This window comes from Dermacentor albipictus, chromosome 1, assembly GCF_038994185.2.
Source record: "Dermacentor albipictus isolate Rhodes 1998 colony chromosome 1, USDA_Dalb.pri_finalv2, whole genome shotgun sequence".
NCBI lineage: Eukaryota > Metazoa > Arthropoda > Arachnida > Ixodida > Ixodidae > Dermacentor > Dermacentor albipictus.
Window position 1 is genome coordinate 483,426,026 of NC_091821.1, and position 24,816 is coordinate 483,450,841.

Here is a 24,816-nt window from a genome sequence, read left to right on the forward strand (position 1 = left end):
GCTCCGATAAGAGAGGGAGAGAAACATGTATTTCATCCCAGCCCCCTGTCCAGGGCGTTACAAGGGTAAGAAGCGGCAGTGGCTGTCCTGATCGAACGCTCTTGCGGGACTTGAAGTATATTTGCACGCGTTTTGAGTAACTGTCGAAGGGGCACAACGCAAATGAAAGGCGCCGTGATGTCACTCACCCTAATCCATGTACCCTCCCCCCCCCCCCCCGCTGCCTTTCTTTTTCATTGACGCGCTTCTAGACATGTACCAAACCATATTATTTTTCATTATTTCAAAGTACCTTACAGGCCCCAAGGGGAGCATTGAGTAAGGGGGGCGTCGTTGAACAAATGACAACAGAAAACCGATACACGAGAGCTAAAAGTGTTTACAATGATAACGTGCTTGCAAAACAGTGTTACAAATAAAAACGCTAAAACAATGGAAAGAGCTGTTAGGAAAGGAATGAAAAGTACAGTTCACGGTAACATAAAAAGCGGCGTATCACTCGCGCAAAATAATGCGCATAGCGCGAGCGCATAAAACAAGCAAAGTTGAAACAAGAAATTGAAAAACAAAAAGAAGGAGAGAGACATGGTACACACTTGACACGTATTATATGACATGACATATGTACAGATGAACATATTTGTTATGATGAAAACTGCGGGTGCAGTAGCGTCTGATGATTTCATGTGCATGTTCTTGAAGAGCAAACATTGACGGCGCCTACTGTGCCGGGTGTTTCTGGAAACATGGTTCCTTCGAAGACATGCCCGCAGCGTTGCCGACCACATGCGGGGTAATTAGTCGCGAATTAACAGATATCCTTTAATTACCATTCAAACACATAAATTCAGCGGGGTGATCGTAATCGGCGAATTAAAGCAAGTTTGCTCTCGCCGTAAGCGCTATGAACTTTGGGATCTGTAAAAATGCGATTGCGCGCGATGTTGTGGCACGACGAAATTAAGCTATCACTGCGCGCGAAACCCAAAACTGCGTGGCTGCGGCGAGCGCAAAGCCGCGCCCCCTCGAGTCGACGTTCTGCCTACGTCAGCCAGTGAGCCAGCGGGCTGCGGCTCCGTGCTCCTCGATGTCGCAGTGCGCTGGCTGCTCGCTGCTGGATGACGTAAGCAGGACGTCACCAGTGCAGGCTTGGCTTGGCCCTTGCTGCAGCCACGCAGTTTCGGTCTCGCCTGCTCTCATGGCCGAGTCGTGCCACAGTTTCGGCGGCAACCACATTTTTCTAGATCCAAAAGTTGATAGGGCTTTGCCGGAGAGCTCGCTTCAATTTAACCGTTTCGATGAGCCCCCTGAAACTAAAGGATCAAATGTTAATTCACGTATTTTTGCTAATTAGCGACTAATTACCACGTCTCACCCGTCACGCCACGGTCGCCACCACTGACAAGATGTCTCCGAAGAAAGCGTCATTTTGTTTCAATACGGCTGTATTTAAATATAACGTAAGGCATTCGTAGGAAGGAGGGGACGTGGAGGAGGAATTTCGCTTGTTGCAGGCGGACATAGCCTCGCAAAAGTCGCCGCCAATTTCTTCGCCCGAACGCCACCTATCAACTGCGACACGGTCTGAAACACTTCGCAGTACAACTAACAAGACAAGGTCGCACAAACAAGTTCACTCGGATCCTAATACGTGGCGCGTTTTCCGAGCCAGTGCACGGCGACCCATACGGCTCGCCATTCGCTCCCTACCCTATATTACGGAGGAACTTTAGGAGAAGACGAAGTACCCCCCTCCTAAGTATCCTCGCGGGAACAAAATCTCACTTGCATTTAAGTGTGGTGATGTCTTGCGCTTGAGTCCATCTATTAATTTATTATGCGAAGCATATTACGAGGGCTCAACCCAGCTCCTCAGGCGCGGCGGTGACCATGAAATCACGTGACACCGTGACGTCACGACAGAGGAGAAGTAGCTTTGGCTCAACTCTTGCAAGACGGGCTGGGTGGGAATCGAACCAGGGTCTCCGGAGTGTGGGACGGAGACGCTACCACTGAGCCACGAGTACAACGCTTCAAAGCGGTACAAAAGCGCCTCTAGTGAATGCGGTGTTGCCTTAGAAACGCGCTGTTTCTAAGGCGTGCGTCTCTTGCTCAGGCGCACATTTCGTTGCCGCGCCGAACGCTGCTTTGCTCGACGCTCACCGCGTCCAATGCGGGGCGCGTAGTCGCTGCCCTGTAGCCCATTGTCTTACACCCCTTGGCGGGTCGACGGGAACGCTGTCGCGTTCCACTCTTGAAGGCGAAGAAGTAATGCATGAGTTGTTTCTTCGTCTAGCCAAACCAAATATAGCCAAGCAACAGCAGTTCACCAGGCTAAACAGTGGTTCAACAACTAAAATAAAGGCTAGTATGCTTCGCATCCTGGGCTTAACCTTACCTAAGCCACAGCCATTTTTTATGTTCTGCTTCAAATTCAGGGCACTTTAGTGTATAATGTTCAATGTCACCAAGAACTTGACGTACACCTACGACGATGATGGGCCAAGTCACCCGGCCAGTATAACTCGGGCGTTTACACCACTGACGTACGCGCAGCTTTCTACGAGGCGACGGAAGCAACTCAAAGTGGGGTCGATACTTAGAAAAATGTCCGTACGTAATTTCAGGAACTTTCTCTAAGCATTTCTCACTATTCTCAATTCACTGTAGTTTATTTCTGGAATCTGTCCACGAACCGTCCAATGGACAAGGAGAGTCGTTGTCCTAGGTGACTCATGATGACTGAAACAGAGAAAAAGCCCGTGCTTTGAGTCTAGGATAACAACAGAACGTATAAGAGCTACCTGTTTTGCCCTAATGCAGCCAGATATGGGGCCCTCTCTGCTCAGTGAAATACGATCGACAGGTATTATGGGCTTCTGGAGTCAATGTAGACAAACGTTTACCAATGTCCTTGGCGCTTATTGCTTCACGGTGCGGCGGGCGAGGAGGACATCGTGGTATCCCACGTTGACTACTGTAGCAGTGCCCGCGGTGGAGCTCTCCTCTCGCCAACTTTGACCGTCCACACTCTTTCTTCTTTAGGATTCCTTCGCTCCCGCCGTCATTTGCTTCATGCTGACGAGGCCACAGATAATATTGCGCCTCTCCTGAAGTCTGTTCGCCTCCACAGAAATATTCCCCAGGCGCTCTCCACTGTGTCAGTAGCCGCTAGTCCCACTTTGACGTCACTGGCCGATCGGCTGATAGAACAACATTTCATCTCCGCCAAGCGACGGCTCCGATTCCTTGAGGGGCACCTGTACTCTGTCTCACCATTGCTGTGCGGCGTGTGCTATGGGACTGGTGTCAGCCGATCAGCAGCGAGAGCCGGCTGCGTGTTGCGGAGAAGGGAGGAGCAGGAGGAGTGCTTGCCCATTGTGCGCTATTAATCCTTAATTGACGCTTCCGTTCAGTCGTCATCTCGCGAAGAGCGATCAATGGTAGACAGTGCACCCCTTGCAGTTAGCTTCTCCGGTTGGTTGACCCGACCCATACCTTTCACTGTGCTGCGCGGAATTGGTAGGACGGAGTTTCGGCCGCTCCTGACGTTTCGGACACCCGAACGTGCCGCGTGCCCCAAAAACGAGAGAGAAAGGGAGAGGCCGCAGGAGATGGTCACGGTGGTGCTAGAGAGAGGACAGAGAGAGAGAGAGAAGGCATCGCGCGTGTCCCTCCTCCGGCGCTTGCAGTAACTTCCGCAGAGGCGACGAAACCGCGCAGACAGCCGGAAGGTAGACGCGCGGGGCCAAACACGAGAGGACAGCGGCGCGTCTTCTGCTGCCTCCCCCCCCCCCCCACCCCTGGAGTCTCGAAATAGACGCGCGGCCTGCTTTCTCGTGAAGCGCCGCGCGTGTGCACCATCAGCAGCAGCAGCCGGAACTCTCCCGCGTAGCCGACCAACGACGGCGGCGACCACGGCGAAGAGATGGGAGCGGCCCGCTAGCCGGCGCGAAACTCCACGCGCTTGCTGTCACAGAGACGGTGGGACTGGAAGGGAGTCTGCCTTGACTAGCTTGCGCGACAGAAATGCCACGGTTGAACGTAGAGACAGAATAAAACGAATAATTAATCCAGATCCTATGTGCAGAGTGATAATGAATGAGTGGCCGTATGTCGAAATGATATAGTATTTCATTTTCAATGCTTGTTTTTGTATCTTTCATTCCCACGAATGTACCCATACCTGCGATATAACGGCCGCGCGGAGCCTTCTGAGCCAATGACTGAGGACGAAGACGGCGACAAGGCGAAGAAATCATTGTTTAGCTGAAGCTGACCCACACAGATGATTCAACGTAGCAGATCTGCTCCGACACGCAGAAACACTAATTCACAGCTTTCGACCGCAAGTTCTCCTTACAGGAAAGCCCCTCCACTTCTCCTGATGGCTGCTGTGGCGATGAAATTGAGAAAGTCTGCCACGGTTTTCTTGAGCCCTGATCAAACAGGAGTAACCAACCTCCTTGCATGTCCGTGTATCTTCCAGGGTCCAGTGAACGTCAGAGAAGTGCGGACCGTTTCTCAAAACATGTTCGGTTGCGGTGCAACCCGTGGCGATACTTCCAGTTCGCTCGATGCTTAGCTTTTCGGCGATGTAGTCGCTATCGGAACAGTCAGCGAACGGGCACGCCGCTAAGAAACCGTTTTGATCATAAGTGTGGTTTCTAACTTCACTCCCCCGAGTGGCACGCATTCATTTTCGACTCCCGAGGCATCCCTTGCGGCGAGGAGCGCAACCCGCCCTCCTTCTCATTTTTTTTTTTTGTTCGCCATTTCGGCGCAAAAGCCCAATGCAGATATGCAGCGCGGCAGACTGCGCAATCGCTTGACGCTTTGCTTAATACATAAAACAAGAAAAGAGCGAGAAGCACACCGCTCAAAAAATACCTCTCGCGTTCATGTAGTTGCGCAACGCGGCGCGGGTCGACGCCAACGCCCGAAGCCCCTTGCTCTATAGAGACGAAACCCGGCGCGCGCGTCGAGTTTCGCCCGCACGCTCGAGTTCACGCGAGCGCTAACCGAATAAGCCTACCGTATTGCTTCGCGCATTGGCTGCAAGCAAATTTCTCTTTCAGTCGCGACCATTACGACGCGCCGTGGGTCAAAAAATGCGTTCTTCCACTCGTTCTTTCGATCTACAACCGTCCAGGGTTCTCAGTCAGAAATTCAGTGCCCTTCAATGAGTACGTAGCTACTTCTGCGTCATTCTCGCACGTACATTGTCGTCGGACATGTGAGGGAACACCTAATCGACATATTGAACAAACGACACCTATGCCGGAAGGCGACTCTTCTGACTCGTGTTGGAGGGCTCGGAATAAAACTGATGCACGCACAAAGACGGAATCTCGAAGCGATCAACAATGGTGGAACAAGCTGCGAGCCGATGTTGCGACAAGTTGCGTCTGCCACAACTTGTTTGTCGAAGCGTTGGCTTTTTAGAGGCATCCATTGTTCGACCAATGTTCATCACTGGCTGGTGTGGGGTATCCAGCCGACAATAGCGGCAAAACCTATGTTGACTACGTTTTGCTCGCTTTATTTTTATCCCCACAGTTTTCACACCTGACCAAAGTCTCGTTCCATATTCCCAGGAAATGTAGAGTCGTTTATTCCACGATATCTTCGGCCATGAAGGTTGCGCTAGATCAAAGCAAGGAGGTGGATGAGAGGGACTAAATGTATACAGACGTCGACCAGACTAGCGTTCGGTTTGCTACCCTACTAAGGGGGAAGGTGGTTGAGGGATAAAAAGAAAGTAAGGCGAGGGAGGGAGGGAAGCATTCGCAGTGCGAACGCGTGGGACTGCCCGTCATTTCTACAGTCGGTCACTAAGGCCAGTCGATTTCATAACGTGAAGCAACGCCCGTGTGGCTTTGTAAGCCGGCGAAGCATGGGGCCATGGTTCAAGAAGCTTTGTCTCGGAAAATGCTTTTCGATCAAGCCCATTTAACACAGTCCGAATAATCACGCGTTCGTCCTTATAGCGATGACAAAAATTACTGCAGAACCCATCAATGATGATTATCCAAGTTTGCGAATACCGAAAGCGCGTCATGTATGGTGTGCGTACTGCAGCTACGCTCTTCTCTCGCGCTTCCCTCTGGACACGCTGCGGCATCTGGCGGCGCCGCCGTCAACCGCCGCCTTCGCGATCGGCTCATACTTTCTTGCGGGACAAGGGAACAGCTAGACAGCCTGAAAGAAACCGGGTCTGACAACGCCAAGAATGCCAATTGTAATAAAAAAAGAAAACACGCGAGAGAAGGAGCACGTTTTCGGCATGCGGGTAGCACGAGCGCGAACGCGGTAACCGTGGTGGCAGAGGGGGCCAAGCCGGGCGCTCGATCGCAGCCGCTGCCCTGCGGCTTCCCCGCGAGACGGGCGTGGGCCGCTTCTCACGTGCATCGATCGGTGCGGTGCGTGCGCGAGAGTGGCGGGAGCGCACGCTATATCCGCGGCGGCGGGCTGCAACGGGGTCCCAGGCAGGAAGCGCGCCGCTGGCCGCCTGCAACGTGCGCCTTCCGGCAGCGCGGCGGCGGGGCTGCTCGCTCGCTGGAACGTGCGCCGCTCGCGGTTCGCCGACCCGGAAAGCGATCGGATCGCCCCCGCCGCTCGCGGGCTCAGCTTAGCACCGGGCTGAGCGCCGGACCCACACGCGTATACAGAGAGCACGCGCGCTATGCGTTGCTGCTGCTGATGACGGCGGAGGAGGAGGAGGAGGAGGAGGAGGAGCGGTTGCGGAGGGTGGCGCTGGGCGTGACGAGAACTGTGGCTCGATCGCGCCACGCACACACATGGAGTGAACGAAACGAAATGTTCTTTTTTTTTTGCATGCAGGGTGAAACTTTCCAAAGTTAAAAAAATGAACTGTTGTATTACTACTACCACCACTACTACTACTACTACTACTACTACTACTACTAATACTACTACTACTACTACTAGTAATATGTGTGTGTGTAAGCGAATTTGGCATCATGTGTGATCTCAGCGTCTCCTTTCCACTTAGTCAAACAATACACATCAATATTGCCGACTCAGGGAGCAAACAAATGTTTTTCTTCTTTGATAGTTTCAAATTATGGGAAGTTTCGCCCTATTTAAGGGACTGACTATCCCAAAATATAAGCTGAGCATAGCTTGCTTAGCTCTGATTTGTCCAGGAGCACCTTTTTGTGGAACTATAAACGTAGACAAGCTGTACTACGCGGCTTCCAGCACAATGTCATCCATCTCGCGAGCGCTCGTGGTGGCCTCGGTAATGCCGCCTTCACAAGCGCTAGCCGTCAGGGCTGGACTTTTCGAGTTGCCGTGAATGCTCCTGTTCGCATACTAGGAAACGCTGTTGAAACTTATCGATGTGAGGTTATAGGAGAGTTTAGCTCAGAGAACGCCGAAGTTGTTAGGCGATCATTCATTCATTCATTCATTCATTCATTCATTATTTGCCTACTTCCTTAAGTAATCATCGTTTTACGGCGAAGCTGGTAGCCTCTAGTAGGTCGAGATTTTCCGTCGGCTCGTGCTCATCAAAAAAACAGAAGCGCCACCTAGCAGCGGCCGCGGCCACTCGGACAGGCCTCAAACGCTAGCTGGCGTAGGGCTTTGTCACTGAGATAATTATTCCACGTAACAGAATTACGTTTCCTCGTATATTCGAATTATAGTCCGAAGCTATCATGGGTGTATACCTGGTATGTAATCTCGTACTTCGGGAACTTTCTTGACGCAATTTGCTTCGAAAAATTGATTTACTTGAATAAAGCTCTTGCGCTTGGCTGAGGGCCTGGAAGAATGAGGATGTGTGCTGCACTTGCACATACGTCTGTGCTCGCGTGACGTACTGGTGCACACAGTGTTGTCTGTCCTTGATCCATGGGCGTTTGTGGTAAGGGTTTTTGTCCAAAGTCGGCAACAGCTTCGCTGTACATCCACTTTCACAGGGTGGAAGGCAGACGGATTTTTTTAGATGTTTTGTCCACTGTGAAAGATACCCTTGTCCCTCTGTGATAAAATAATTAGACAAAATAATTAGAGAGCTTTAGAAAACGGTAACATATTCAACAGGGAGAGGCGGGCTAGTTGGTGGTCGCTATTGGAATGCATCACGTAACCGCGCAAACGACAACGTACTAGAAAAGAAACACACAGGGCAGGCGCGGAACTTCAACTGAGATTTGCTCCGGGAAAGCCCGCGTTTACACGTGTATCAAAATCACACTTGGTAATCATCGGACAACCATCACTCGACATTGGCATGCGGGCGTGAGTGGCACAAATTTGCATGTAAATAATTGAACTCTTTATCACTCAGCGACATTGAAGAGCTGCTTACGCAGCTGCCAGATTGAATTTTATACAGTAAGCTTCATAGATTTCGCGGCTCAATTGTGACGCGAACATCTTTTTGTTGTTTTCTGCAACTAGTGGTGTCAGGAGCGTGAACGCCGAGCTAACCGCGCTTTTGTTTCTTCTTTTACTTATTTAACTGTAGTATTTACTTTAAAAAAATTATAGTGATCAGCCTCGTGGCCTTGCCTTAATATTCCGTGTATTACCCTAGGGTGCCGTTTCTTTTGTTCTGCTTCCGCCGTACTAAGCAGGACAGGAAAGAAAATTAAGGTATTATCAAAGGAATGTCGTAGTATAATACTTAGCGTTCTGTGAAACGGTAACGTTGACATCCACCAGCGCCTCGCAGCAGGAAACAAGAAAGGAAACCCAGACGGTTTTCTCAGAAATTGTTTGAGACACCCGCATAGGTTTTCCTTTGCGCATTGGCGCTACGAGGCAGGGGGATTTCAACTTTACCCTTCTTTATAAGCTTTCATCCTCCTTGCGGGCTTCGGCAAAACTGATTTGCTGTACAGTGTACTGTTGCGCCTCTCGAAAAAAGAGATGCGCGTCATGTAGCCACGCGCAGAAGAAAGAAAGTAAGAAAGAAAGAAAAAACTGAGTTGTTCCGCCGAGGTAACAGCGTTAAACGCATTTAATCAGATTGCCTGTGCTACTGACTAAGGGAAATGCCTCTGTACGCTGCGAGATGGTTCAGGCTGCTCGCAAAGCTCGCGGCTGCCCACCGCGTACAGCTGCGCCCGCGACTGGCCTTCAGCGCGGCCGCAGGGAAGCACACTGTTGCTTTTGTATTCGTCTGTAACAGTAGCTTGCTTCACATTGCGAGCGACTGGCAACATGAACACAGCGTTTTGCCGGGGTAGTACTATTGACGGCTTCACACACGCGACAAAGCATGCAGGCGTGCGGCCCCAATAAACTTAAGGTCGCGTGCGTTAGTTAACATGTGCGGCGGAAGGAAAATCGAATTTTTTATTGTTACAATGTACGGAAAGTCTGCTTAGTGTTTCCAGATAAAGGAACAGCGCTCGATGCTTCAAGACTGAACACTTTTCATTTTTCGCACAACTTACGGCAAACTCGAACGGGAAATTTCTGGTTTTACAGACGGGAAAAGTGTTGCAAATCTGTGGGCTTCTGTTTCAACGCATTTCTGCTTTTCGCCATCGACTTTTATGCTCGCTTAGCGGGATACGCCAGTGGGCAAAACGGGAGGCCGCCCAGGGCTATGTTTGTCAACAGCGAAATGGTCAGATCAGAGTGGACCGCCGGTGTTACAACCAGTTTTGCAACATGGGAGGTATGCAGTTCGGAAATATTGGTTCGTCTGATCCTGCGCACAACTGCCTTCGCGAGGCTTTTTATGTGATGGCATTATAGAAATCGAAACCTTCGGCGATGTAGGGATGCATCTCCTGATCCAAGCAAGTGATGAGAGCGACGGATCGGGGAAGGTGGAGCAGAGGAGCGGCGCGGGGTAGAGAGAGTCAAGTGATAGAGAAGCCGCGGCGGGAGTTCTAGCTTGCGCAGTGTTCTTCACCACACCTCCAGTCGACAGGTCTTGGCAACCGTGTGTGGACTAGGTGCGAACCTTCAAATGTGCGCGAAACTGTGCTCTCTCTATCTCCTCTCTCTCTTCGTCCCTATACCCCTTCCTGCTGTGCAGGGTAGCAAACCAGACGTGCGTCTAGTTAACCTCCCTGCCTTTTCCCTCTTATATTCCTCTCTCTCTCTCTCTTCACCACACAGATTTGTGTTGACTTGGCTGTAATCAAGCGATTGCTGGTGCCCGCATAGGTGAGGACTGTTATATATAGCGATGGGCATTGCGTAGTGAGTTATATACATAGGACTAGCTGCATTACATGATATAACTATATTAGCGATAACTGTGATGTATATATAATGCGTTTCAGAAAAGCAAACGAGAGCACTTGTTCCCTCGTTGAGTATATAGCATAGATAGTGGGATCAAGTCCCAACGACGGAAGTCGCTGGTGAACATGACGTAGAAGTGTAAAACCCATGCAAGCGATCTTCCGCGCGACAGCGACAAGCGACGCGATGGAGATGGTAGTCGCGTTCGCTCGTCGCCTACAAGTCGTACCCCATGCGAGCGATGACTTCGAGCGACGTCTCCCGATGTTTGCTGTATGAGGGGAGCAAATACGCGTCGTAACGGGCTTGACCCGTGCTTCATTAATTAAATTGATGTTCTACTGTAAACAGCAGTATAATTGTCACAAAAACCTTACACTTCGCTCGCCGATCCGGCTGCCAGGTGCAAGCCGACGGAGCACACGGGTCCGCTTTACGCTTCGCCCCGGCCTACAAGCGAAGGGCCTTTGGACAACATTTATTTATTCAGGGTTGGTCAGCCCGAGCAAGACGCCCGTGTATCGGTGCGTCGGCAATCACGAAGCAACTCGTTGAAGGGGGATAAACAAGCGTTTAATCATACACAAAACTGATCACGGACAATAAGGTAACAAAGAACTCAAAGTAAGAACGAACAGAATTGGCGAGAAGTACAGACAATTTGGAACACGACAAGAACACACAATAATCAGGCAGGGTTACAACAACAGTAAACAAAGGAGTTTAGAGGCACGCGAGTCATTGAGAGTTAACAGAGAAGAAGAAGAGGACAAGCCGGCGGACAGACCATATCGTAGCGCAGCGAAGAACGGGGACGGCTCGTGTGGCAGTCGTTGCGGCGATGGCTCGAAGGCGGCGGGCCCGGTGCGATGAAACGCGCGCCTCGCCGTCAGGAATTCGGCCCCGCACGCCGCAAAGACTCACACAACCTTCTTCACTGCCTGCTTCCAACCGACTGTCCCCCTTCCCACCGAACTGCTAACGAGCTGGCGGCGGGAAGGCGCTGGTGAAAAGAAGTGCTGTGCCCAGCGGTTATTTACAGGCGTTTTTTCTCTCGGCGCCACCGAAGACAGCATGCGCACTGTCGATTTATGGCCCGGCCGTCTCCGCGATCCCGACCAGCGGAAGCAACCGAACAGTGGACACAGGGCGCACAACTTTCTTCACCGTGCGCTCTGCCTGCTCCACTCTTGTAATCTTACACCGCGGCCAAGCCCCGACTCCGTCGAAGGGGACAGCGAAGCCGCCTCCGAAGAACAGCCGCTTGCGCGGCTCACAAAGCCGACCGTCTCCAGATGCCCCTCGACCCTGGGCAGTCCTCTCCGCCCTCTCTCGCGGCCTCTTCCCGTAGACTCGGAACGGGATGCCCGAAAAACACACTCTAAAGAAATATATATATAACAAGGTTGGCGCCGGTCTGTGACAATAATATATTTCTGAAGCTCTTGCAGTAGGTTGTGATCCTCGCACGCATAAATATTCAATCGTTCCCTCGTTCCATGCAGCAATCAGTAGTATTTGAGTGATGTGCATCCAGTTCCGGCGTCCCGCTACAGGCAGTTCGCTCATAGCACTTCCGGGCGACGAGCGACGAATGCTAGATTTCCAGAACCGAGGCACCGAGCGACAAGACCGAGCGATCTGTTCAAGCGCCGGCCCGTTTCGTCTCTCGAAGCCGTCGCTCGATGCCGCTGCACACGAAATCGCCCTCATAGGGTTCAGCCTAGGAGCCACCCGTTGTTCGAGACTCACAGACGCGGCTCCGCTTGCTGCGCTTCGGCTCGTCAGAGTCGCGCGAAAATTACGGAAAACGACACATCGATTACGCATCGAGTAATGACTTGACGGAAATAGTTGGTCTCAGGCGCATTGTTGCCTTCGGTGTCCACCTTGAAGCTCCGCTTATGGCTCCGATGTGTCCGTGAGATGCGGAGCCGTACCGTATACGAACTAGTTTTGTGGAACTACTGCTATAGCAGCGTTCCGTCTCTGTGAGAAAAAAAAATAACTATAGCAGATACGTGCATGTGTCGTCTTGAATGATTCGGCGCACAAGTTACGGAGACATCGGACGAGGCACTTGTCCTATTTATCTGCTGTAAGGTGCTCACTTTCTCCCTCCTTTCCCTCTTACATTTTTTTTTGCGCTCAGTGTGTAAAGTTGAAGGGCGTCTAAAACTTCTTCACTTGGTTCTCGCCGCATTCACTAAGTTCTCTCTCGCTGATTGCATCGCGCAGGAAAGCTGGGCTCGTGAAGATGTCAATAAAACGGACATAAAATAACAAAAATAAGAATTCCATATTTTTGCATGTGCACTAGGTCACTTATGTCAGACAAAAAAAATACTTTGAACTACTCTTCACTGTGTCAACGACCACGCTTAAACAAAGAGAGAACGCAGATTCAGAATGTGTTTTTATCCCCGTGCTAGCTGCTGTTTAAAGATAAGATCGCGTGCAGGTTAACTGCACTTCAAGTTTGCAGTGTGGCCCAAGTACGTGCAGGCGATCGAGGGAGGACAGAATGCCCTTTACGGCGTGCTCTCTAGTGACGAGAAGACGCTCACTGACAGCAACTCGCCGTATCGCCATGCTTTGTCCCCGACAGTGCGCCGAGGGGGCAGGCGCCTAGATTACAGCGGCGATCAGCAGGGAAGAAACGGAGGGGCACGGGCTGTTCGCAGCCGGACCACCGCGGCCTCGTCTCCCCGCGTGATGACGACGGCTCCGCGCAAGCGCCCAGACGGCGCCTCAGCGACAGCGCAAAAGCAAGAAGCGAAAAAAAAGAAAGTAAAACAGGTAAAGCCCGCAGAGACAACGAGAAAGAAGAGCGCCGGCGTACGCGGGCGGACGCGCGCAAACATCACCCGAGCCGCGCGCTCGCGGGGCGCGCATGAAAGGAAGCGGGGGTGGGAACGGCGGGGCGGAACGCCGCTGTCGGGAGCGGGGACATCAAAGGCGCGAACCCCGCGCCATAGCGGTGGCTCGGCAAGCACCGGCAAGGGAAAAGCGCGAGAGCGGAGGTCCAAAGCTCGGGGCCGCTTCAGGGGGGCAAAGAAGGGGAGGCACCGCGAGAAGGCGCTCAGCGCGAAAACATCGCCGGGCGCTCCCGGCCCGACGCATACGCAACGCACACGAACGGCCGGGCGACATTTCGTCCTAGTATATAGGCGCCGCGCCCCGCGGCACCTACACCAGCAGCCGTGCCAGGCCGCCCGTCCCGGCCGCGATGCTTCCTTCCCCACCACCGCCTCGCGCGTGGGCTAATGGACGTCAAGTGGAGGACGGGAGAGGAACCACCGCGCGTCATGTGGCAGCAGCGGGGAAGGAACGACCGGAGGAGGGGTGCTATGGAGCGGTGGGGCTGCGGCGCTCTTGGTGCGCGCTGCTTGCTTTGGCTTTGCTGGCCAGGGCCACGCGGCGCCGGTCGCGAGAGCCAGCCTGGACCATTCGCTCCGGCGGTGCTTCGGGGTCGAGAAAGGAGGGCAGCGCCTCACGCTGGGAATGCTTCTCGCGCGTAGGAGTGGCGTGCGCGAGAGAAGCGAGCTGGGGTGGGTGGGAGGGGGGGACGCCGGGTCATTTGCGGATCTGGCCTTGATTGGGAAGCGCGCCGCCGTTGCCGGAGGGGCCCTGCGGGCGACTAAATATAGCGCTGGTCCGCGCGCGGCGCTGCGTTGATCGCGCGGCACCGTCAGCGACCGACTGACGCACGCGTGTGCAGTGAGCGTGAGGTCCCCACCCCTTGCCTGGCGGCGCCGATTTATCGGCACTGAGCTGCCAGGGTCTCTCCTGCTGCGTCGAGACGAGCAGGTTAATCGACCATACCGGGAGGATGGAAAAATAAAGCTAGGAACTCGCGCGCCTTGCAGAGCGTAGACGCGCCCACGTCATCTCTGCCGAGAGCACGGCTGCGATCAAGAGAAGGCTGAGTTGCGCTGGCCTTGGAGTGGCCTTTTCTAGAACCTTCTGTAGGAACATTATAAATAACCCCTCATGACAGTGTTCTGTCAACATTAGAGCCAAGTATTAAATCTCCTCGCGCAGCGTAAATCAGCTTTGCCAGAAGGCGACTTGTCCTTCACCGTGGCTGGTTGCAGTGTTCATTATATGTCGTCCACGTATCTGAGTCAAATATGACCCTCTTCCTTTCGCTTTGCAGGATGTGTGTTCTTGTAGGACACTTAGAGGAGAAAGCTGCGACAGTTGGTGCGAGACATACTTAAGTGGCCCTAAAAAACACGTAGGACGAGAAGCACACAGGACAGGGTCGTGTCCTGCACGCTTCTCGTCCTGCGTCTTTGTTGCGTCGTGTTCTGCATGCTTGTCGTTCACGCCGTATACTTGTTTTTAACGCTAGGGGGACTTATACGAGGCGAAATGCTGCTATGCTGGTACATCGCCATTTGGCAGCATAGGAGGCAATCGAGCGAGCCGCAGCGAGTCTCAGAACTTCGCAATGACCTGCTGCTCTCACGTGTCCACCTCCTAAGCCACGACATCATGACACACTAAACTCCTGGGAAACGAAACCGCAACTGGCTGTAGATAAATCCATTGTATTAAACTATTTATGGGGGCTTAGAGGCGTGTCAAAATACGTTGTAGGGTTTAGAGGCTAGGTCGTAAATGTTAAGCTAATAAAAAAAGAGAGGAAAAGTGGGAAACATTATGGCAGTGCTCATTTAACATTCATTACTTCATTCACCTGGTCGAACAGCGGATAGTAGGTGCTTAGCGATCTCTGTTGGAAGTTCACCGCAAGCTTGTCAACACGATCATTATTGTTTAATAGGTGCATCTTAATGAGAAAATGGCGTACATTAGACATGCTTGTCGCAAGACACGCTTGGGAAATTCAGAGGAAAAATTAAAAGCGAATATGATAAACATACCACACACGCATAAACACACCAAGAAGAAAAATATTAGGAGACGACCTATATTCACATACGCAAGGTACTAATCGTTCATAGCAACACACACACACACACACACACACACACACACACACACACACACACACACACACACACACACACACACACACACACACACACACACACACACACACACACACTCGAGCGAGCACGTCACAAAAGCGGAAACAAGCGCCTATGATTTCAAGTGGAAACGTTACAGTGGTTTTTGAAGCGTACGCGTTTCACCCATGTAGCTCGCTGGAAGGGACAGTAAGTTAGATAAAGAAATGATCACATTCCCATAAGACACCGTGGATGCATCGAACCCCCAATTTCTTCCGCGTTGCGTAAGAGAAGAACAAAACTCGGAAGATGAAAAAGAAAGAATAAGACGAGAGAAGAAAAACGCATGAATGAGCAAACTTCGATGGAGACGGAATAAAGGGAACGCTCCGAAATGCGAGTAACAATAGCACGACACCCGCGAGTCTGATCGGAAACGGGCGCGGGTGAGCGCTCTGGGGAACGCGATCCATCCGGCGTGCTCCAGTTTCGGCGCGTGCGGTTTCCACTATGCATGCCGCGCGTCGCGATACCCAGATCTATAGGCCGGTGCGGGCCTCGAAACCCAGAATTCGCGGTGTTGAAGGAAGCGGTTGCGTGTGTTCCGCCGGGCGCGTGATGCGACGGTGCGACACTATCGCAATCACGCAGTTCCTCAGGTGAACAGACCACGATCAGCGAGCGACTGCAGTTTCGATGTGCGCATCCGGACGAAAGGGTACCCTCGGTCCTTTCCTTATTTGTTCTTCATGTTCATCCCTTTATCCGCGTTCCCTCTGAGTAGAGTAGCGAATCGCGCCCGTATTTAGAACAAGTTCTTAGACAAAATGCTAGACAATCGTAATCCTGCACATATTATCAGCGAAGGTGGCAGCCATTGGCAAAGAACACTTACGAGCGAAAAATCTTCGTGAACTGTGTACACACAAGATGCTCATCTGATGCCCTCCCTGCCTTATGCTTCCTCTCTCTCTCTCTCTCTCTCTCTCTCTCTATATATATATATATATATATATATATATATATATATATATATATATATATATATATATATATATATATATATATATATATATATAATTTTCAGACATACCGGTCAGCTGCCGTTCATGCCGGGGACGTCCCCAGACGTATACGCGCTCCGACTAATTTGCGTCCCTCTGGAACTCTGGAGCTTGTCGTGTTCGATATGTCTGCGCCGTTAAGTCAACAAACACCGTTGACCATTCTACTCTGCCAGCTTGCTGTCTACGACCGGCCGGCGCAAAATTATACGAAACGTTCCTGCGTGCCACCGGCGGCTTTGCTAATCCGAGCCACGAAGCTGCACACGCAGGCCGCAGTGCGCGGATTTCAATGCGCGCGGCTCAACTGCTAAAGTAGAATAAGAAAAGTTGGGGGGGCGAGGGGGGGGAGTGTAAGCAGCGCGAGTCTGGCGCTGCGCTAATACCGCGCGCGGGGACACGCCAGATGGGGAAAGGCGAAGGGTGAAAAGTGAGAGCGCCGGAGAAGGAGCGGCAGGCGGACTGATTGGCCGTCACGAAACCCGATGCGCTCAGCTGCCTCGCGGCGAGACGCTGCCGGCCGTCGAGCGCGCCCGGAGACGGCGAGGGATCGGCGTGTTGTTCCACTCCCCCCCCCCCCCCCCCGTCCCCTTTTCCCACTGCCCCCACGACGAGGATACGAGAGCCGACGTCGGTGGCAAGTTATCCCCTGTCGCCATAGCAACGCGCTTCCGATGCTCGAGTTCGGCTCGCCTCGGGTATTATAGCGCGCGAGCACCGAGGGAAGAACTGCCTCCGCCTCCTTCGGGATGCAGCAGCACGCGCGCACTCCAGACACGTTCGCTGTGCCCACGCGGCCTCTTTCAGCACGCCTTCGCTGCGTTTACCTGCTCTGCGTTTGACCGTCGTTCCCTCTGCTGCCTTACCGCGTTCTCTCCTTCGCCTTTTGTACGTTCCTAAGGCCTTTCCACTTCCCCGCCTTACGCCTCGTTATTTTTACCGTTTCTCAGTCACTAGAGAACGCCTGAGCAGATCGGCTTTCTTTCATTTTCCTTTCTTCTGTTTCTTTCGAATGCAATGCTTTGAATGTTTTGCTTTCTTTACCGATTTCGTGGATCGATTTTGCTGTTAACGGCTAACAAGTCCGTTTCCACTGTCATTTTCTTTTTCTCTTCCTTTCTTTTTTTAAGCCAAAGCTGAAGGGTACACTCGTTCTTTCATTCATTCTCCTTAGTTCTAGTACGTGCAGTACTTCGTCTGCCATATCCGCAAGATACTTGATATCTGTATACATTAATAATAAGTCCCTTAATGGAAGCAAGCAAGCACGCATATAAGAATAATACTAATTCAGCATTTGGCACCCCAAATCAACTTCATGCGATTCATTTCAGCTCATTTCGTGTGAGTGCGTCTTACTTTTTTCGTTTTGATTTGTTGCGCAGTTAGGGACAAATTCGCTCAATTCATTGCTTTGGAACACTCTCCAAGTTTATGTATAACAGTGCATGTTCTAGCTACATTACGTATAAGCATTTATTTTGTTTAAACTGTCTTTCTTTGCTGCGTTCATGTATTTAAGATGTCTTTTTTCAACACTTAGTTCCTAGACCTCTGCAGCTAATCACTTCCCTTTAGCTCGATCTGGAAGCTTCGGGACAAGTCCTAAGATGGCCCTCCTATGCCTTCACGAGCGTAGAGCCATCTTCCACTGTGCCTCTACCAAATATATGGTTTTGGGTCACAAATGCATATAAGATCAGCGTACGCGCCACAGTTGCTCCGATGCGGCTTCAAGATCAACAAAACGAAACATTATCGTGTGCGCTCATTTGCATTCGAACTATACGATAGTGCGTGGCAGGAAGGTGTACAATGACAAGAAATAGTAGCGGTAAAGGTGGATGACCGCCGAAGCTGTTGCACATCACACAGGGTTAGGCAAAGGTACATGTATTAATTATCATCATTTGGTAATTGTAGTGACGATAGCTTTGTGATTACTGTGATATACACTGACTTCTTCGGTTGCAACCTTAGACACATTCTTGCCCAAAGGCAAATCTATATACCTCCGTTGTTGTGTAGTTGAGTGAGTTCGCTTGGTGCGATACTTCAAACCAAACTCTTCTAGCACAAACTGAGTGAACCATTTCTTGTCTGGTTTCGAAATGTCCGCATTGAAGTCCCCAACGATGATCACAGTGTTAGTGTCATCACTGCTAACCCATGCAAAGTGTATAGCCATGAAGTTCTCGATTTCACACTTGGGTGTACGTGGAGATCAGTGGACATGACAATTCCGTTTTTCGTTTGTACCGTACGGACATTCTCTCAGCCGGTGGCATTGTCCTCTTTCGAGTCAAGGGTGTATGGGGGCACATACATTTCGTCATTTGCGTATATGGCAACGCCTTCTAGTCCATGTGCTGTTCACGAACGATTCCACTATCCCCATCGACTTGAACCAATGCATCTCGATTTATTTATTTCATTCTGTAGTGTTATTATTAGGGACTGAGTGCTTGAAACCTGCTTCACCTCTGCCTCGGGTCGGCCCGGTATTTCACTAACACCGGGATCGATCCATGCTCAACTTTTGTTATTATTGTTGACGCAGAAACATAAAAAATTACATGGAACCTTAGCGATTTGCAACTTCGCTGTAAAAAAGAAAATGAAGCAAAGAAGAACATTATAGGAAAAACATAAGCTTCAAGAAGCAAGACGGTACAATCCGGCATCTGAATATCCGCGGCCATTCACTCGAGATAACTAAGTGAGCGTCCAGTTATGTCTTCTAAGTGATGCAGGAAAACGAAACGCAAGGAAAAGATTAAAATAAATAGACGAATAGAGGCAACAAGACGGAGTAAAAAGTTCAAGCCGCGGCGCGCGCCTTCGGGGTCCGCCGTGATCAGGGTGCACGACTTCCGCGGTTCCGCGGTCGCGCTCGCAAAATTGGATGCTTTGTCGGCGGGGCCCGCTCGACCGCCCCGCAGCGGGATCTCTCCACTCTCTCTCACTTACATCGAATCGAAAAACGCCATCCACGCCCCCTTCTCTCTCATTCGCTCCCATCAACCCTCGCTCCTATACCTTCCCAGACCTTTCCCTCGCTTTTCTCGTCTCGCCCGCCTCGCGTCATTCCCCGACGCGCACTCTTTACGACGACGGCGCTTCTGACGATGGAGCGTAGCGAGCGAAGCGTCATCTCGCCCCCCCCCCCCCCCCCCTCGGTATCCTCGCCCATTTTCCGTCTTGTTGCGCGGGGTTTCCAAACTGCGCCAGCGTTTATTACTGCGGCTCAATTCGACAGCGGCGCGCTCTCCGGTCCATCCGCTTCGCTTCTTCTCCATCCCGCCGCGCTCCTGTCTCCTTTATTCTCTCCTCCTGCTATCATCGTGCATTTTTTTCTTCTTTTTTTCTCTCGGCTTCGTCGCACGCCGTCGTCGTTTGTCGAAATCCTCGTCAAACAGTGCGCATCGCTTCTCCGCTCCGCCGCGTGAGCGCTTCGCCGAAGAACCCACGCGCTCCTGCGCAGATTCTGGTCCGCGTCGTCCGTTTTCTTCTCTCTGCCGCCGACTTCTTTCTCTCCACAACCCTCTTCTCTTTTTTTTCTCTTTTTCGGCGAATCAGTGGACCCCGTGTGGTGGCAGACTGGCACGGTTTTCCCCCGGGAACGATTGCGCGCGGAAGCAGTTAGAGCCACAATGGCGCCCTTAAAAATGTACCATGCTCTTTTGTTTATTTCGTTTCTTTCTTTCTCGCGCGAAGTACGGGCGACGTACTAAACCGCTCGTAGAGAACGCTCGTCCCACGATCGCGAGGCAGTCGTTGCGCGTGCGATGCCGTTCGTCTAAACATAAAACGCGCGCCGCGCATTTGTTGTGGGATGTATAGGCGTGTGATGATCCAGCAACGTCGGCCGGCGCTGCAACGATTCGAAGCAGCTCTCTGCGTTACCCTTCTTTTTCTTCTTTATTTTACAACATCACACAGAGCTGTGTCTGACGAGCACACCGCTCCGTCGCACATAGCATGAGCGCTCATGCGTTGGGAGCTTTGCTGGCAGAAAGCTGTGCTGTCTTGACTAAGCGGGAAAGCGACGTGCACAACACGCGAGAGCGAAAGCCCTCGCTTTCCTCGGTTTGTAGCACGAAGCTATGGCCAGAAAATGTGTCGCGCTTTTACCCCCCACGAAAGCTCTTTATCACGGACAATCATTCCCAATATTATGCATAATACGCAGTAGACTTATTCTGTCATTGTAATAGCGCACCGACGGTCCCGTCTAACTTCGAAGATCCCAATTTGCAGAACCATCGCTTCGAAATTACCCTCTTGAGTCGCAGGGTGCGTAATTTCACAATGCCAAAAACAGACCAATAATCTATGCGGTTTGCCCTACGCTATACATGGTTCTGTTCTCACAAATGCCTTATGGACGAATTTAAAGAAATTGAGTTGTGAATGCGAAAGAATTAATGTACAAATGAACGCCGCTGAGTGATCCTTCAAATTTTGAGCTGCAAGTAATGTACCATAGTGGTATACGTGCTGCCCGAGCCAGCGAGCAGGAGCACCCCGCGGTGCCAACGCCGCATGCCACCGACATGCTGCGCGACGAGGGACCGAGGAAGCAGCAGCGGCCACCAAGGCCGGCAGGCGCGCGCAACAGCTAAGCCCAGTTCGGGTGAGGGAGACAGAGTCACTGGAAAAAATTTTACGGACCGCGCGCCGCCTTGCGGTGTTCTCTTTCGCCCGCTCTGCTCCGAAGAGGCGAGCTCGTGACGTGGCGTCGCAGACAATGGCGGTGCGACATTATGCGTCGTTTCGGTGCTACAAACTACAGGCGCAGGCTTCTCCTCTCAATGGGCCATTTGACCTTTCGCGTCAAAAGCTCACGACCATCTTCTTCAGAGCGGATCCGACGTCAGAACTGCGGCAGCACCACTGAGAAACCATGGGGAAAGGCAGCGCGCATGGACAGCAGCGTGCTCGGTTCATTAACAAAAGCAAAAGTTGTTTCTATACCACTGTCGATGACGGATGCCACGCAGCAAAATTTACGCACTCGCTCTTCTCATTACGCCACGGCTGTGGAATTCATCGGGTATTACCGGTTCCCTCCCGCCTGTGCTCACTCAACCCGGCAATCGGACTTTCCCGTTGCTATTGCAACTTGACCGCGTCGCCATAGCGGTTCGCGTTCAATCACGCGTATTGTGGCTAGCAGCGCTGCTTGCACTTCTTGCGATTACTGCGTGCCTTTGCTTCGACTGTCGACGAAATTCTCCGCGTGGTTGTTTTCGGCCGCTGCTTCGACGGTCGTCGAAATTCTCCGCGTGCTTGTTTTCGCCCGCTTTGACAGTAGAACGTTCTCAGGGGATCCGGGAAACCTTGCTGAAGGATCACACACAAGGCCACCTAAGCGCAACCGCGTTCCTTGAAGGCGGCCGGATTGCACGATTGCTCCTCCCTCCCCCGCTTTTTTGTTTGCGCTGCAAGTCTTTGCTCATCGATTTTTTTCATATATTCCTCTCCGCTGTTCCCTTCGCGCAAGTGCTGAATAGCGAGGAGAGCACGACCACCCTTAACCTTTCTACCGCACGTAGTCATACATGAATTGACAATCGTCAACTCATGTATAATGACGCGCGCATTTGTTCTATGTTTTAATAATCCAAGACAAACCAGCAAACTGTGTGAACACGGCATCACGCGTAACGTCTTTGTGGCGAAGCCATTCTACCGAAGAGCCTTTGGTTATTATATATAGGCTGCTTTTGGCAGCTTGGCGCCCCGAAGTACAGGAGCGCGAGGGTCACTGTCCCTCTTCATCATTAGATATGTAGTCGAAGACTGGCATCTACAGTACGAGGTCGAGCGACACATTCATTCGCAGTTGCCGTCACAGTGCTCCGAAATTTCTGAGAAAGGTTGTGTCACGTCGTTCCTATAGCAAACCTGGGACACGGCCGCCGTGACAGAGAGAGAAGGCTTACGAGCAAGAACAATTCGTGCTCCACTTTCGTCAAGCCCCCCCCCCCCCCCTCCCCCCCCAGTACTGCCGACGGTGCGCAGATACCCGAGATACGCGCGCGCGCCTGGATTCCACAAACGCTCGCGCCCTCCGTCCGTCGTTGCATGCACGAGCCGCTGTCTGGAAATCGGGCAGCGCTGCCGAGAAGGCTACGCGCGCTCGTATATCGCCGCCGCGGCGCAGCCCGTGTTCGCGACTCCCCCCTCTTTCTCGGACCATTTATCTTCCACCTTTCTTCCCCGCCATCGGTCTGCTGCGAGTTTTCTTTTCTCTCTCACGCGGAGGCCTGGAAAGTGCGTCGGACGGCATACAGAGAGGCCGGCCGACGCGGGCGGACGCTCCCGGTAGCTGATAGCGCGCGGCAGTCGACGTTTACTGCTACCGTGGCCGGCTGCTACTGCTTGCTTGGGCTGCGCTAATGCGCAGGCGCTGCCGCCTTTTCCGTCCGGTGGAACGCTGCGCCCTGGGCTTACTAGTGGGGTGCAGCATGCCGGAAGGCGTGTCTGTGCGCCTTGGCTGCGGCGGCGACCCTCGGAAATTAGAGCGAAAAAAACAACAACAACAAAAAGAATGCGCTTCATGAAGCCGACGTGGTTCTGGCTAGCCGGCAGATTTCTCATGGCGGAAACTTTAAGGGGGAAAGAAAAGACCCATCCTCACGTTTGCGTTCGTGTGAGGGGATCATTGCGTGTTTGCCTTTTAACATTGCCGTAAGGCGTATATCGCAGCCTTTGGACGAAAAGAAAAATATTTTTGGTAGAAGAGTGGAGTATGAGAGAGGAGCCACGAGCTCATGTCGAATACTTGCAAAAATGATGTCGTCTTTGTCAAACAGGTACGGTGCCACTGTTAATTCTTCCTATATCGTTGCTATGACCCGCGCTAGTATTTTAGAAGAAGAGACACGGTTTTTATGTGGGCACCAGACAACACTGTAATCGAATGATAGATGCTCAAGGGCACCTTGTTTCAGTTGTCCTAGGTCGTTTGCCCTCCCAGAGAATCGCGGCGCAGCTGCAGTTTTGTTGGCGGAGGGCCGCATATTGTAACGATTCTTTTCATTTTCTATTCTTTTTCCTTTTTTGTAATTCGCCTGGACAAAGACGCGCCCCGCCCATCTCCGAGACCACGCACTTAGTATAGGACGATCGATAAGGATCTTATTCAATCATATCGAAACAATGCGCAAAAAAGAAAAGAAAAGAAACAGAGCAAGCAGCGATACACGACGCTCGTTAATTGCCAGTGCAGACAGAAAAGTCATGGGGCTGCGTTCACCGCATGCCGCCTGCTCCCCTCGAAATTACGAAGAAAAACTTCCCGAAATATTGAGGAGGAGCGTTTCTGCGCGAAGACACACGTGCTTAACGCGTGCCAGGACCATTTAATGGTAAAGCCGCAGGCTCCTATGAGAGGGACTCCTGCGTTAAGAGGCATTGCATTCCGCTTCTCCGTCGCGCCTCCCACGTGGCGATTACAACGAGCGACGCCAAATGTCGACGCTCGTAAAACGTCGAGCGTCGTCGGTGTCTCTCGCTGCACGCAACTGTCGGGCGACAGGCGCTGCCGCGCGTGCTGCGAGGCGGCGGCGGCGGTCAACGTGATGCGCCTGCAGATGACGGCTCGCTTTGAACAATGCGGGGTGGGAGGGGGGGAGAAGAAGGGTGGCGAGGGCAGCTCGCTGTCGTGTGTGTGTGTGTGTGTGCGCGCGCGCGCGCCTCGTCGGTTGGCCTCGGCGGCCCGGAGGTCGCGCTGACGCGCCGGCGCTCGGCCCGCATCCCGCCGCTTCTGTCGTCCACGCACGCGTGCTCGTCGTCCGCTAGGCGGGCGGCGGCTGCGCTCGCAGCCTTGGCGGAGGCGCCGGGGGACCGTGGCCGCGTCGCGCGCGCACAACTTCCTCTCCGCATGATAAATGCCGCGGGGCGATTCTTTTTCGCACGCTGCATGCGCGACGCGCCGAGTGGCGCTGTTGCCGAGGGCGGCTCTGCGCACGCACGTCGTCGTGGACCCGCGGATCGCTGGGCGCGTACGCTGAGAGAGGCTAGAAAAGAGAAACCGGCGAGATTAGCGCTGGCTCGCGGCGCTCGGCGAAATTTTTGTCTGCCCGTCACATTTGTTTTGAAGCGCGTAAGGAGAAAAACGAACGACCGCAGCGCACCCAAGTCGAGTTGTAGTGCGAGCCATCGCCGAGTCCTTGGGATCGGTTGATTGCGAAGATTTCAGGGTGACGCGCCGGCACCCTACTTTTGAATTTACAACGCGATGGAAGGGGCACGTGTTTCAGGTTATGCAAATAAAAAAATAACGATAGGAAAATACAGTTGCAAGGAAATACCTATAAATCCGCCGCACAACTTTTTGCAGAAAAGACGCGTTATATTTACTGATTCACATGCTGTTGTCTATATGCAGGAAATGTCTACTGAGAGAGATGCAATATGGGCTGGTGGGGTAACGCATATTCAATAGGTTAATTATGGGGAAATTAGATATCCACCCAATCGTAGCAATTGCTACAAAGGAAACGCAAACGGGTTCCTCGAAA